Consider the following 13,511-nt stretch of genomic DNA (forward strand, 5'->3'; position numbering starts at 1 on the left):
CAACCACGAGACCCAAGGACACTGGTGCGTAAAACTAAGCCTTAATAAAACAACGGGGTACACTCCTGCCAACCAGTGACCAGGATAAAAATGTCATATAGCAACACCAAGAGGACCACTACTGAGAAAGAAACGGTAATGTGGAAACAGACATTCTCTAGTGACCAGGATAAAAATGTCATATAGCAACACCAAGAGGACCACTACTGAGAAACAAACAATAATGTGGAAACAGACATTCTCTGAGACATAGCACAAAGGGAAGACTTAACCTTAGGGTGACATTTAGGAAAACAAGAGGCCATCTTCCCTTGCTTGTATCACAGGGAAAACTGAGACAGTTTCCTTGCCCTCAGCTCCAGAGCAGCAATGCAGAGGTTTTGCCCAAGGGGAAAGGCAGGCTATAATAACAGAGTTCTGAAGGTATCCCCAAAATAAATGACTTAATTTGGAACACAGTGGGGGAAAAAAAAGCCTAAGGATGTTCCCAATAACAATAGAGATTTGGGTGGTAAGCTATTAAGAGAAGATTAGTTACTACTTGAGAGCAACAAGCTAAAGAAACACCAGCTAGAAGACAGCCAGAGAAAACCAGGGAAAAAGACAAACAAGAGCCTACCTGGGATCTGAGCCAACCTCAAAGGTTGGGCTCAAATACTATCTCTACAAAAGGGCCAAAATTTGGATCACATAGTTAGGCAATTTATGCCCCGGGACATGGTCAAAACCCATAGAGTAATCAGTCTGAAATTAGTGCAAACTAATGATTAGGTGAGATAACAGAGGCTGACAGTTTAACAGAGAAATTAGAAAAAGACACTGGGAAAGACTGCCCTGCTAAAACCAGTCATTCCAGCTTATGCCCAAAGCTGTCCCACTAAAGAGGGACACCAAAGGATGCACACCGTAGGTTAAAAAACAGGTCACAGCCAGGCGCGGTGGCTCACGCATGTAATCCTAGCACTTTGGGAGACTGAGGCCGGTGGATCACCTGAGGTCAAGAGTTTGAGACCAGCCTGGCCAACATGGTGAAACCTCATCTCTACTAAAGATACAAAAATTAGCCAGGTGTGGTGGTGGGCACCTCTAATCCCAGCTACTCGGGAGGCTGAGGCAGAGAATCGCTTGAACCCAGGAGGCGGAGGTTGCAGTGAGCTGAGATCATGCCATTGCACTCCAGCCTGAGCAACAGGGCAAAAACTCCATCTCAAAAAAAACAAAAACAAACAAACAAAAAAAAACCCCCACTATAAGTTCTGGCAAATAACAAAGAAGTAAACAATACCAACGAGCCCCACAGTAGAGGAGGGGGTAGCAAGTATCCAGAATCACTGCAATATATTATCTAAAATTTGTAGGTTTCAGCAAAAAGTATGAGATATTAAGAAAAAAAAATGTGAGATTCATATAAGAAACCAAAAAGCAAGTAACAGAAAAATGCCTTGAGAAGGCGGTGTAGAATTTACATTTGAGGCCTAGACTTAAAAAGGCCTGCCTTCAAGGATGACCCTTGGCTGGTATCTGAAAACCTGGATTTCAAGAGAGTTGCCACTATTTCCTGGTAAGAATGGCTCACTGTGGCTAAACTATATAAACAATGCGGTTTGTGCTGAACACCTGCTTTCCTTCTGCAAGTATGGAATTTTGCTATGTGCTAGGCAAAGGGTGCCTGCATGACCAGCCCCCAATAAAAGCTATGGTCACTGAGCCTCTAATGAGTTTCCCTAGTAGACAACACTTCATATGTGTTCTCAAAATGCATTCCTGGAGAAATGAGGTATGTCCTGTGTGACCACACTTGGAAGAGAACACTTGGAGGCTTGCACCTGGCTCTAACGAACTGTAGCCGCAGGCATCTTTGCTAATTTTACTTTGTATCCTTTCACAGGAATAACTCATATCCATGAGTACAATTACAAGCCAGTCCTGTGGGTCCTCCTTGCAAATCACTGAAACTACCTTTGTGTTGGGGCTTGCCAACGCAAAAGCACAGATCTCAAACACAGCAAAGACATCAAGGAAGCCAATATAAACATGTTCAAAGAACTAAAGAAAACCACACTTAAAGAAGTAATGTGCCAGGCACAATGACTCACGCCTGTAATCCCAGCACTTTGGGAGGCCAAGGCAGGTGGAACATCTGAGGTCAGGAGTTCAAGACCAGCCTGGCCAACATGGTGAAACCCTGACTCTACTAAAAATACCAAAAAAAAAAAAAAAAAAAAAAAATTAGCCAGGCCTAGTGGCAGATGCCTGTAATTCCAGCTACTCAAGAGGCTGAGGCAGGAGAATCGCTTGAACCCGGGAGGTAGAGGTTGTGGTGAGATCGCACCACTGCACTCCAGCCTGGATGACAGAGCAAGGCTCCATCTCAAACAAGCAAACAAACAAACAACAACAAAAAAAAACAAACCCCAAGACCCTAGCAAGCAGAGACACAAGCAGCTGGATGTTAAAAGGAACACATCAGCAGAAGAAGACACAAGCGGCTGGACATCAAGAGGACGTCGAGGGGAGGATGCCAATGGAAAAGCACACCAACAGACACTGGCAGGCCATCAACTGACGAGTTGAATGATGTGGAGTTTGGCCTGGGCCGTCGGAGGAGAGCCTGGGCAACCAAGCAGCCTGACGCCAGGGGAAAACCGTATCTCTTCTGGCATCCCCATTTGCTGAGAGCTACTTCCACTCAATAAAACCTTGCATTCAAGCCCACGTGTGATCTGATTCTTCTGGTACACCAAGGCAAGAAATCCAGGATACAGAAAGTTCTCTCTGTCCTTGCCATAAGGCAGGCGGTTTAATTGAGCTGACTAACATAAGCCACCTACGGAAGGCTAAACTAAAAGAGCACGCTGTAACACATGCCCCCTGGGGCTTCAGCTGTAAACATTCACTCCTAGAGGGCTGGTGCAGTGGCTCATGCCTGTAATCCCAGTACTTTGGGAGTCCGGGGCAGGCGGATCACGAGGTCAGGAATTCAAGGCCAGCCTGACCAACATGGTGAAATCCTGTCTCTACTAAAAATACAAAAATTAGCCAGGCATGGTGGTATGTGCCTGTAATCCCAACTAAAAATACAAAAATTAGCCACACATGGTGGTATGTGCCTGTAATCCCAGCTACTCAGGAGGATGAGGCAGGAGAATCGCCTGAACCCAGGAGACAGGGGTTGCAATGAGCCGAGATCACACCACTACACTCCAGCCTGGGCAACAGAGTGAGACTCCATCTCAAAAAACAAAAAACAAGCAAACAAACAAAAAAATTCAATCCTAGACACTGCCATGGGGTTAGAGCCCTGCAGCCTGCCGGGCTGCATGCTCCACCTAGAGGTTTGAGCCAGTGGGCACTGAAGAAGCAATCCACACCCCTATCGCGTGCCCTGCAAGGGGAACAAGGGAACTTTTCCTGTCTCACTTCCAGCAGGGGAAGAACATACAACCATTTTGAAATACACGTAAAGTAACAAGTCTGAAATACACAACAGCATCCTGTTCATATCAAAGCCTTCACTCAAGATAAACTACTTAATGAGAGCCTAACTGACCTGGAGAAAGGTAAACACCCATTACCGGCCCCTCTAGCCTTTCTCTTGGGGTAAAGGAACTACCCAACTCAGCCCCCTCTAGCCATCATATCCCATGTAAGTGGGGAATAGAGGAGACTGATAAGCAGTTGCAAAGTTCGCAGCCCAGGAGCATAGGCTCACTAAAAGACTAAGAATTAATCACAGGTATACAGAACATTTCCACTTACCACACATCTTACCACCACATCACTAAAGGCCTGAGTACCAAAGTTCCTTTTACTCAATACATCATGTCTGGCTTACCAAAAAAAAAATTTACAAGGCATTTTAAAAAGTAAAAAACATTGCTTGAAGAGAAATAGCAAGCATCAGTACCAGACAGATATGTCATAGGTGCTGAAATGATCACACTGGGAATTTAAAGTAACTCCAATTTGATTAAGATACTAAGGGCTCTAAGGAAAAAAGTAGACAACATGCAAAAATACATGTGTAATGTAAGCAGACATGCAGAAAGAATCAAAAACAAATGTTAAAGATCTAAAACACTACAACAGAAATGAAGAATGACTTTGATAGACTCTGTACACTGCACACAGCTGAGGAAAAGAACCTCTGAATTTGAGGATATGTCAATAAAAACTTTCTTTTTTTTTTTTTTTTTTTGAGATGGAGTCTCGCTCTGTCACCCAGGCTGGAGTGCAGTGGCCGGATCTCAGCTCACTGCAAGCTCCGCCTCCTGGGTTTACGCCATTCTCCTGCCTCAGCCTCCCGAGTAGCTGGGACTACAGGCGCCCGCCACCTCGCCCGGCTAGTTTTTTTTTTTTTGTATTTTTAGTAGAGACGGGGTTTCACCGTGTTAGCCAGGATGGTCTCGATCTCCTGACCTCGTGATCCGCCCGTCTCGGCCTCCCAAAGTGCTGGGATTACAGGCTTGAGCCACCGTGCCCGGCCAATAAAAACTTTCAAAACTAAAAATCAAAGAGAAATAAGACTAAAAAGAAGAAGAACAACAACAACAACAACCAGCCGGGCGCAGTGGCTCAAGTCTGTAATCCCACCACTTTGGGAGGTCGTGGCAGGTGGATCACAAGGTCAGGAGTTCAACACCAGCCTGGCCAAGATGGTGAAACCCCGCCTCTACTAAAAATACAAAAATTAACCGGGTGTGGTGGCAGGTGCCTGTAATCCCAGCTACTCGGGAGGCTGAGGCAGAGAATTGCTTGAACCTGGGAGGCAGAGGTTGCAGTGAGCCGAGATCGCACCACTATACTCCAGCCTGGGCGACAGACTGAGACCCTGTCTCAAAAAAACAAAAACAAAAACAAAAGAACGGAACATTGAAGAACCATGCAACAACCATAAAAGGTGTAACATACATGTAACTGGAATAACAGAAAGAGGAGAAAAAATTGAAAAGAAGTAGTATTTGAAGCAATAATGATGGAGAATTTTCCCCCAAATTAATGTCAGACACCAAACCACAAATTCAGGAAGCTGAGAGAACACCAAACGAAATAAATGCCAAAACAAACAAACGAAACTACACCTAGGCATATCCTACTCAGCCTGCAGAAAATCAAAGATACAGAAAAAAAAATCTTCAAAGAAACCACCCAGTGGAGAAAAAAAAGATTACATCTGACTTCTCAGAAAACATGCAAGCAAGAAGACTGAAATACTTTTTTTTTTTTTTTTTTGAGATGGAGTCTTGCTCTGTCACCCAGGCTGGAGTGCAGTGGCTGGATCTCGGCTCACTGCAAGCTCCGCCTCCCGGGTTCACGCCATTCTCCTGCCTCAGCCTCCCGAGTAGCTGGGACTACAGGTGCCCGCCACCTCGCCCGGCTAGTTTTTTGTACTTTTTAGTAGAGACGGGGTTTCACCGTGTTAGCCAGGATGGTCTCGATCTCCTGACCTCGTGATCCGCCCGTCTCGGCCTCCCAAAGTGCTGGGATTACAGGCTTGAGCCACCGCGCCCGGCCCAGAAGACTGAAATACTTAAGAGTTTTGAGAGAGAGAGAAAAAAAACCCTAGAATTCTGTACCTACAAAATCATCCTTCAAAACTAAAGGAGAAACACTCCTTCTCAGACAAACAAAAACTGAAGGAATTTGTTGTCAGTAGATCTAGCCTGTCAGAAACGTTTTTTAAAAAAAGTTCTTCAGGGAAAAGGAAAACTACATAGCTTAGAAACTCAGGTCTACATAAAGAAAGGAAGAAGAATTTCTTCTTGATCAGAAAAAGAATAAGTGAAGATAAAATAAAAACTTTTAGTATTTTACTCTTAATCAATCAGTTAACAGTTTGTTCAAAATAAGAATACTAATAATATATTCAATGATTATACTTATGTATATATGAAATGAATGACAGCAAACACTCAAGGGAGAAAAAAGAAGGATTAGAACTATTTTGTTATTAAAAAGTACTTGCACTATCAATGAAGTAATACAGCGTTACTTCAAAGTGGACTTGTAAATATATGTTGCAAGCTCTAGGGCAACCACAAAAAAAGGTAAAATAGACCAAACAGACCAATACCTTGAAAGAAACAAGGTGCCAAAACTCACAGAGAAGGAGAAAATAATATACACTATGAACAAGTGGGGTTTATATCAGGTATACAAGACTAGTTCAACATTTGAAAATCTACTAATGTAATCCATAATATCAACAGGCTAAAGAAGAAAAATCACATGGTCATTTAAACGGATGGAGAAAAAGCATTTCATAAAACCCAACTCCCATTTATAGTAAAAATAACTCAGCAAACTTGGAATAGAGGGGAACTTCCTCAACTTAAAGAACTTAACAACTGCTTTTCCTCCCTGGCTGTGTGAAGATAGACCACCTTCACGAACGACACCGTAACTATCCGCGCTAGAAAGTTCATGACCAACCGACTACTTCAGAGGAAACAAATGGTCATTGATGTCCTTCACTCTGGAAAGGCAACAGTGACTAAGACAGAAATTCGGGAAAAACTAGCCAAAATGTACAAGATCACACTGGATGTCATCTTTGCATCTGGATTCAGAACTCATTTTGGTGGTGGCAAGACAACTGGCTTCAGCATGATTTATGATTCCCTGGATTATGCAAAGAAAAATGAACCCAAACATAGACTTGCAAGACATGGCCTGTATGAGAAGAAAGCAACGAAAGGAACGCAAGAACAGAATGAAGAAAGTCAGGGGGACCACAAAGGCCAATGTTGGTGCTGGCAAAAAGCCGAAGGAGTAAAGGTGCTGCAATGATGTTATCTGTGGCCACTGGGGATTTTTCACAAGAAGATGAATAAACTAAAAACTTAAAAAAAAAAAAAAAAAGAAGAACTTAACAACTAACATCATACTTAAAGGTAAGAAACTGGCTGGGCACAGTGGCTCACACCTGTAATCCCAGCACTTTGGGAGGCAGAGGTGGGCGGATCACCTGAGGTCAGGAGTTTGAGACAAGCCTGGCCAACACAGTGAAACCCTGTCTCCACTAAAAATTTAAAAATCAGCTGGGTGTGGTGGCAGGCACCTGTAATCCCAGCTACTAGGGAGGCTGAGGCAAGAGAATCACTTGAACCTGGAAGGCAGAGGTTGCAGTGAGCCAAGATCACGCCATTGCACTCCAGCCTGAATGACAAGAGTGAGACTCTATCTCAAAAAAAAAAAAGTAAGAAACTGAACACTTTTTCATTAAGATCAAGAACAAGGCAAGCATGTTTCCTCTCACCACTCCTTTCCAACATTGTACTGGAAGTCCTAGCTAATGAAATAGGACAAAAAAAAAAAAAAGGAAATAAAAGGTACACACACTGGGAGGGAAGAATTCACACTGTCTTTGTTCACAGATAACATGATCATCTATGTAGACATTCCAAAACAATAAAAAAAAAAACCCCAAGGTTAATATACAGTAGCAAATTGCTTCCCAATATACCAAAAATGAACAGGTGGAATTTGGAATTAAAAACAAAATAACATATACACTAGCAGCCCCAATAATGAAATATTTAGGTATAAATCTACCAAAATACATACAAGATCTATAAGAAAAAAAAATTACAAAAGTCTAATGAAAGAAAAAAAAAGAATTACACAAATGGAGAGATATTCTGTTTGTGGATACAAAGACAATATTGTCAAGATGTCACTTCTTCCCAATTTCATCTACAGATTTCATGCAATTCCAAACTCCCTAGCATATTTGTGGATATCAGCAAACTGTTTGTGAATTTTATATGGAGAGCCAAAAGACTCAAAATGCCCATCACAATATTGAAGGGAAAATAATAAAGTCACTGTGCCAGGCACAGTAGCTCACGCCTGTAATCCCAGCACTTTGGGAGCCCAAGACGGGCAGATCACTTGAGGTCAGGAGTTCAAGGCCAGCCTGGTCAACATGGCAAAAGCCCGTCTCTACCAAAAATACAAAAATTAGCTGGGTGTGGTGGTGTATGCCTGTAATCCCAGCTACTTGCGAGGCTGAGGCAGGAGAATCGCCTGAACCTGGAAGGCAGAAGTTGCGGTGAGCCAGGATCCATGCCACTGCGCAGTGCCGGGCGCGGTGGCTCAAGCCGGTAATCCCAGCACTTTGGGAGGCTGAGACGGGCGGATCACGAGGTCAGGAGATTGAGACCATCCTGGCTAACACGGTGAAACCCCGTCTCTACTAAAAACTAGCCGGGCAAGGTGGCGGGCGCCTGTAGTCCCAGCTACTCGGGAGGCTGAGGCAGGAGAATGGCGCAAACCCGGGAGGCGGAGCTTGCAGTGAGCCGAGATCGCGCCACTGCACTCCAGCCTGGGCGACACAGCGAGACTCTGTCTCAAAAAAAAAAAAAAAAAAAAAAAAGTCACTGCTTGACTTCAAGACTTAATAAAAAGCTACGGTAATCCAGACAGTGTGAAACTGGCGAAGGAACGGATACATGGATCAATGGAACAGAATAAAGACCCCAGATAGAAACATAAATATAGTCAACTAATCTTTGAGAAAGAAGCAAAGGCAATACAACGGAGCAACAAATAGTGTTGGAATAGCTGAATATCCAAATGCAAAAAAATGAATCTAACACAAACTTTACACTCTTCACAAATATTAATTCAAAATGGATGCCAGACTTAAATGTAAAATGTACAACTGTAAATAGAACTCCAATATTTGAGAAAATCTAGACATCACTGGGTATGGCAATTACTTTCTAGATACAATACCAGAAGCATAATCCATAAAAGAAATCATTGACAAGCTAAATGTTATTAAAATTTAAAAAAAAAATTACTCCACAAAAGACACCATTAAAGTATGAAACAAGCCGGGCGCAGTGGCTCACGCCTGTAATCCCAGCACTTTGGGAGGCCGAGGTGGGCGGATCACCAGATCAGGAGATCGAGACCACGGTGTCTCTACTAAAAATACAAAAAATTAGCCGGGCACGGTGGTGGGCGCCTGTAGTCCCAGTGACCTGGGAGACTGAAGTAGGAGAATGGCGTGAACCCGGGAGGTGGAGCTTGCAGTGAGCTGAGATCGCACCACTGCACTCCAGCCTGGATGACAGAGTGAAACTCTGTCTCAAAAAAAAAAAAAAAAAAAAAGAAAGAAACGATAAGCCAAAGAAAATATCTGCAAAAGACATATCTCATAAAAGACTGTTAACTAAAACATACAGACAGCGCTTAAAACTCCATAAGTAAACAACCTAATTTTTTTTGGTTTTTTTGTTTGTTTTTTTGAGACAAAGTCTCGCTCTGTGGCCCAGGCTGGAGTGCAGTGGCGCGATCTTGGCTCACTGCAAGCTCCGCCTCCCGGGTTCACACCATTCTCTTGCCTCAGCCTCCCGAACAGCTGAGATTACAGGCGCCCGCCACCACGCCCCGGCTAGTTTTTTGTATTTTTTAGTAGAGACAGCGTTTCACCATGTTAGCCAGGATGGTCTTGATCTCCTGACCTCGTGATCCGCCCGTCTCGGCCTCCCAAAGTGCTGGGATTACAGGCTTGAGCCCCCACGCCCGGCCAACAACCCAATTTTTAGAACGGACAAAAGATCTCAACAGAAATCTCACCAAACAACATATACAGATGGTAAATAAGCACATGAAAACATGTTCAACTTCGTATGTCATTAGGGAGTTGCAAATTAAACAGTCCCACTGCACACCTATTAGAATGGTGAAAATCCAAAACACTGGTAACACCAAATGCTGTTGAGGGTGTGACGAGCAACAGGAACTCTCATTCAGGGCTGGTGGGAATCCATCAACCCTACAGCAGTTTTGGAAGACAGTTTTGTGGTTTCTCACAAAATAATATACTCTTACCATATGAACTGGCAGTCATACTCCTTGGGTTTTTTTCGTGTTTTTTTTTTTTTTGTTTTTTTTTTTGTTTTTTTGGAGATGGAGTCTCCCTCTGTCACCCAGGCTGGAGTGCAGTGGCCTGATCTTGGCTCACTGCAACCTCCATCTCCCAGGTTCAAGCGATTCTCCTGCCTCAGCCACCCGTGTAGCTGCGATTATAGGCGCCCGCCACAACGCCTGCCTAATTGTTTGTATTTTTAGTAGAGACAGGGTTTCACCACGTTGGCCAGGCTGGTCTCAAACTCCTGACCTCAGGTGATTCACCCACCTCGGCCTCCCAAAGTGCTGGGATTACAGGCATGAGCCACCACGCCCAGCCATGCATGATTTCTAACATCCTACATGGCTCATTTACAAAATATTGTTTCACTAAGCAATGCAGATGTTTCAAATGTTGACATATTTCATTAACCAATATTTTAAAACCACTTTCATTAACATCTCATGTTAACAGAAAAGTCCTTAAGTATTAGGAAGCTATCAAGTTCACAGAGGTAGATACAAGCATACAAAAATTCTAAATTCTGTTTGAAAGCTAATTTAAAATAGGCAACAAGTACTATCAGTTGTTTTCCTTGAAAGGATAAGCCCATTTTATTTAGAAAAAAACATATCTGCTCAATACCCAAGTATAAAAAACTGTAGCTTGTCTATTAATTATTCTTCTAAGTATAATGTTGTAAATTTTAAAAAGTGAGCAGTACAGCTTTGCTGACAATGTTACAGGTGATTTTCCTCAAGATAATTTAAAATTCAGTTTGCAGCACTGCTTCACACATACTTCCCTTTTCATCACACTATATAGAAGACACGTACTCGGCTGGGCGTGGTGGCTCACGCCTGTAATCCCAACGCTTTGGGTGGTTGAGGTGGGCGGATCACAAGGTCAGGAGATCAAGACCATCCTGGCTAACATGGTGAAACCCCGTCTCTACTAAAAAAATACAAAAAAAAAACAAAACCCAAAAAATACAAAAAAATTAGCCGGGCGTGGTGGCGGGCACCTGTAGTCCCAGCTACTCAGGAGGCTGAGGCAGGAGAATGGTGTGAACCTGGGAGGCAGAACTTGCAGTGAGCCCAGATAACGCCACTGCACTTCAGCCTGGGCAACAGAGCAAGATTCCATCTCAAAAAAATAAAAATTAAAAATTAAAAAAAAAGAAGACACATACTCAAGGGTCCATATTTAAAAAAACTAGTAACTTTTACTGCTCATCAAAGATATTTTTTGAGACAGTCTTACTCTGTCACCTAGGCTGGAGTGCAGCGGCATGACCACAGGTCACTCTTAGCCTCGAACTCCTGGGTTCAAGGAATCCTCCTGGCTCAGCCTCTCACCTCAGCCTACGAAGTAGCGAGGACTACAGGCATAAGCCATAGTGCCCCATCCTCATCAAAGACATTCTTAAGAGAAACTGACTTTATTTTTTAGAAACTACAAGTGTGGGTTGAAGAATACAATGACTACTGATACAATTTGGTGCCACTACCTTGATTTATATTCAGGCAAAATGTTTATTTTTCACTGCTTCAACACCATCAGTACAGATGTCGACACAGTAAAAACAACTTAGAATTATTAAGAAAAACAGCTTTCACTTTGCAGATCCCTTGGGTCTACAAAAGGTCCACATATTGAAAGGTCCACATATTTAAAAGTCCACATTTGAAAGGTTCACATATTGAAAACTGTTGGCCGGGGGCGGTGGCTCACACTTGTCCCAGCACTTTGGGAGGCCAAGGCAGGTGGATCATGAGGTCAGGAGTTCAAGACCAGCCTTGCCAACATAGTCAAACCTCGTCTCTACTAAAAATACAAAAAGTAACCAGGCATGGTGGCAGGCGCCTGTAATCCTAGCTACTTGGGAAGCTGAGGCAGGAGAATTGCTTGAACCCGGGAGGTGGAGGTTGCAGTGAGCCGAGATCGCACCACTGCACTCCAGCTTGGGCAACAGAGTGAGACTTCGTCTAAAAAAATAAATAAAAATAAAACTGTTGGCCACCACCTCAGCTAGATGTTCCCTAGACCTGCCCCAACCTTATGGCTTATTGCCCTATCCCAAAAACATTATCTGATGTCTACTCAATGACAACTTCCCTATCAGTTAACCTAACATTCTTGTAGAAAACAAGATATCAGGCCGGGTGCAGTGGCTCACACCTGTAATCCCAGCACTTTGGGAGGCCAAGGTGGGCAGATCACAAGGTCAGGAGTTCAAGACCAGCCTGGCCAACATAGTAAAACCCCGTATCTAATAAAAATACAAAAATTAAACGGGTGTGGTGGCACACACCTGTAGTCCCAGCTACTCGGGAGGCTGAGGCAGAGAATCACTTGTACCCAGGAAGTGGAGGCTGCAGTGAGCCAAGATCATGCCACTGCGCTCCAGCCTTGGCGACAGAGTGAGACTCCATCTCAAAAAAAAAAAAAATTATGTAAATGGTATAATATGGTATATAACTATATGTCAGAGACCGGCTTTTTTCATTCAGCATAATTCTCTGGGAATTCATCCAGGTTGTTTTGTGCATCAGCTTTGTTTTTCATTCCTGTGTGGTATTATGTTATGAATGCACCACCATTTGTTTAGCCATTCACCCATTAAAGGACATCTGGGCACTTCTGTGTTATTACTATTATGAACAAAGAAGCCATGAACATTCATATACAAAATTTTGCATGAACATATATTTTTATTTCTCTGGGATAAACACTCAAGAATGAAAATGCTGGGTCATATGGTAGTTGCAGGTTTGCGGTTTTTTTGTTTCTGTTTTTGAGACGGAGTCTCGCTCTGTCGCCCAGGTTGGAGTGCAGTGGCGCAATCTCTGCTCACCGCAAACTCCACCTCCCGGGTTCACGCCATTCTCCTGCCTCAGCCTCCCGAGTAGCTGGGACTACAAGCACCCACCACCACGCCCGGCTAATTTTTTTGTATTTTCAGTAGAGATGGGATTTCATCGTGTTAGCCAAGATGGTCTTGATCTCCTGACCTCGTGATCCGCCCCACCTCAGCCTCCCAAAGTACTGGGATTACAGGCGTGAGCCACTGCACCCGGCCAATTTTTGTATTCTCAGTAGAGACGGAGTTTCTCCATGTTGGTCAGGCTGGTCTCGAACTCCTGACCTCCAGGTGATCTGCCCGCCTCTGCCTCCCAAAGTGCTGGGATTACAGGAGTGAGCCACTCCAACCAGCCTGCAGGTTTATTTTAATAAAAAACTACCAAACAGTTTCCCAGAGTGGCTATGCCATTTTATATTCCAATCAGCAGTGGATAAATAATCCAGATTCTCTCTTCATCCTAACCAATACTTGGTATTATGACTATTTGATAGGTGTACAGTGATTTTTGTTGTGATTTTAATGTGCATTTCCAAAATGGTTAATAACGTTCAACATCCTTTTATTTTATTTGCCATCTGTGTATCTTCTTCCATGAAATCATCTTTTCATGTCTTTTGCTCATGTTCTAATTGGACTGGTTGCTTTTTTACTGAGTTTCCAGAGTTTATATATTTTAAATACTATTAATTTACAAGATATGTGGTTTACAAATAAATTATCCTACTCTGTAGCTTCTCTTCATTCTCTTAACAGAGTCTTTCTTTGGGAGGCCAAGGAGGGTGG

General features: G+C 43.3%; 1 long non-coding RNA gene and 1 pseudogene across 1 annotated transcript in view; one reads left to right on the forward strand and one right to left on the reverse strand.

The window, feature by feature from the left end:
• LOC139355367 (uncharacterized) overlaps positions 1 to 13,511 on the reverse strand; it is a 92,877-nt gene that overhangs the window by 72,557 nt on the left and 6,809 nt on the right. The window lies entirely within an intron of this gene.
• LOC105496967 (small ribosomal subunit protein eS24-like) lies at positions 91 to 6,779 on the forward strand (annotated as a pseudogene).

The sequence above is a fragment of the Macaca nemestrina genome, chromosome X, assembly GCF_043159975.1.
Source record: "Macaca nemestrina isolate mMacNem1 chromosome X, mMacNem.hap1, whole genome shotgun sequence".
Taxonomy (NCBI): Eukaryota; Metazoa; Chordata; class Mammalia; order Primates; family Cercopithecidae; genus Macaca; species Macaca nemestrina.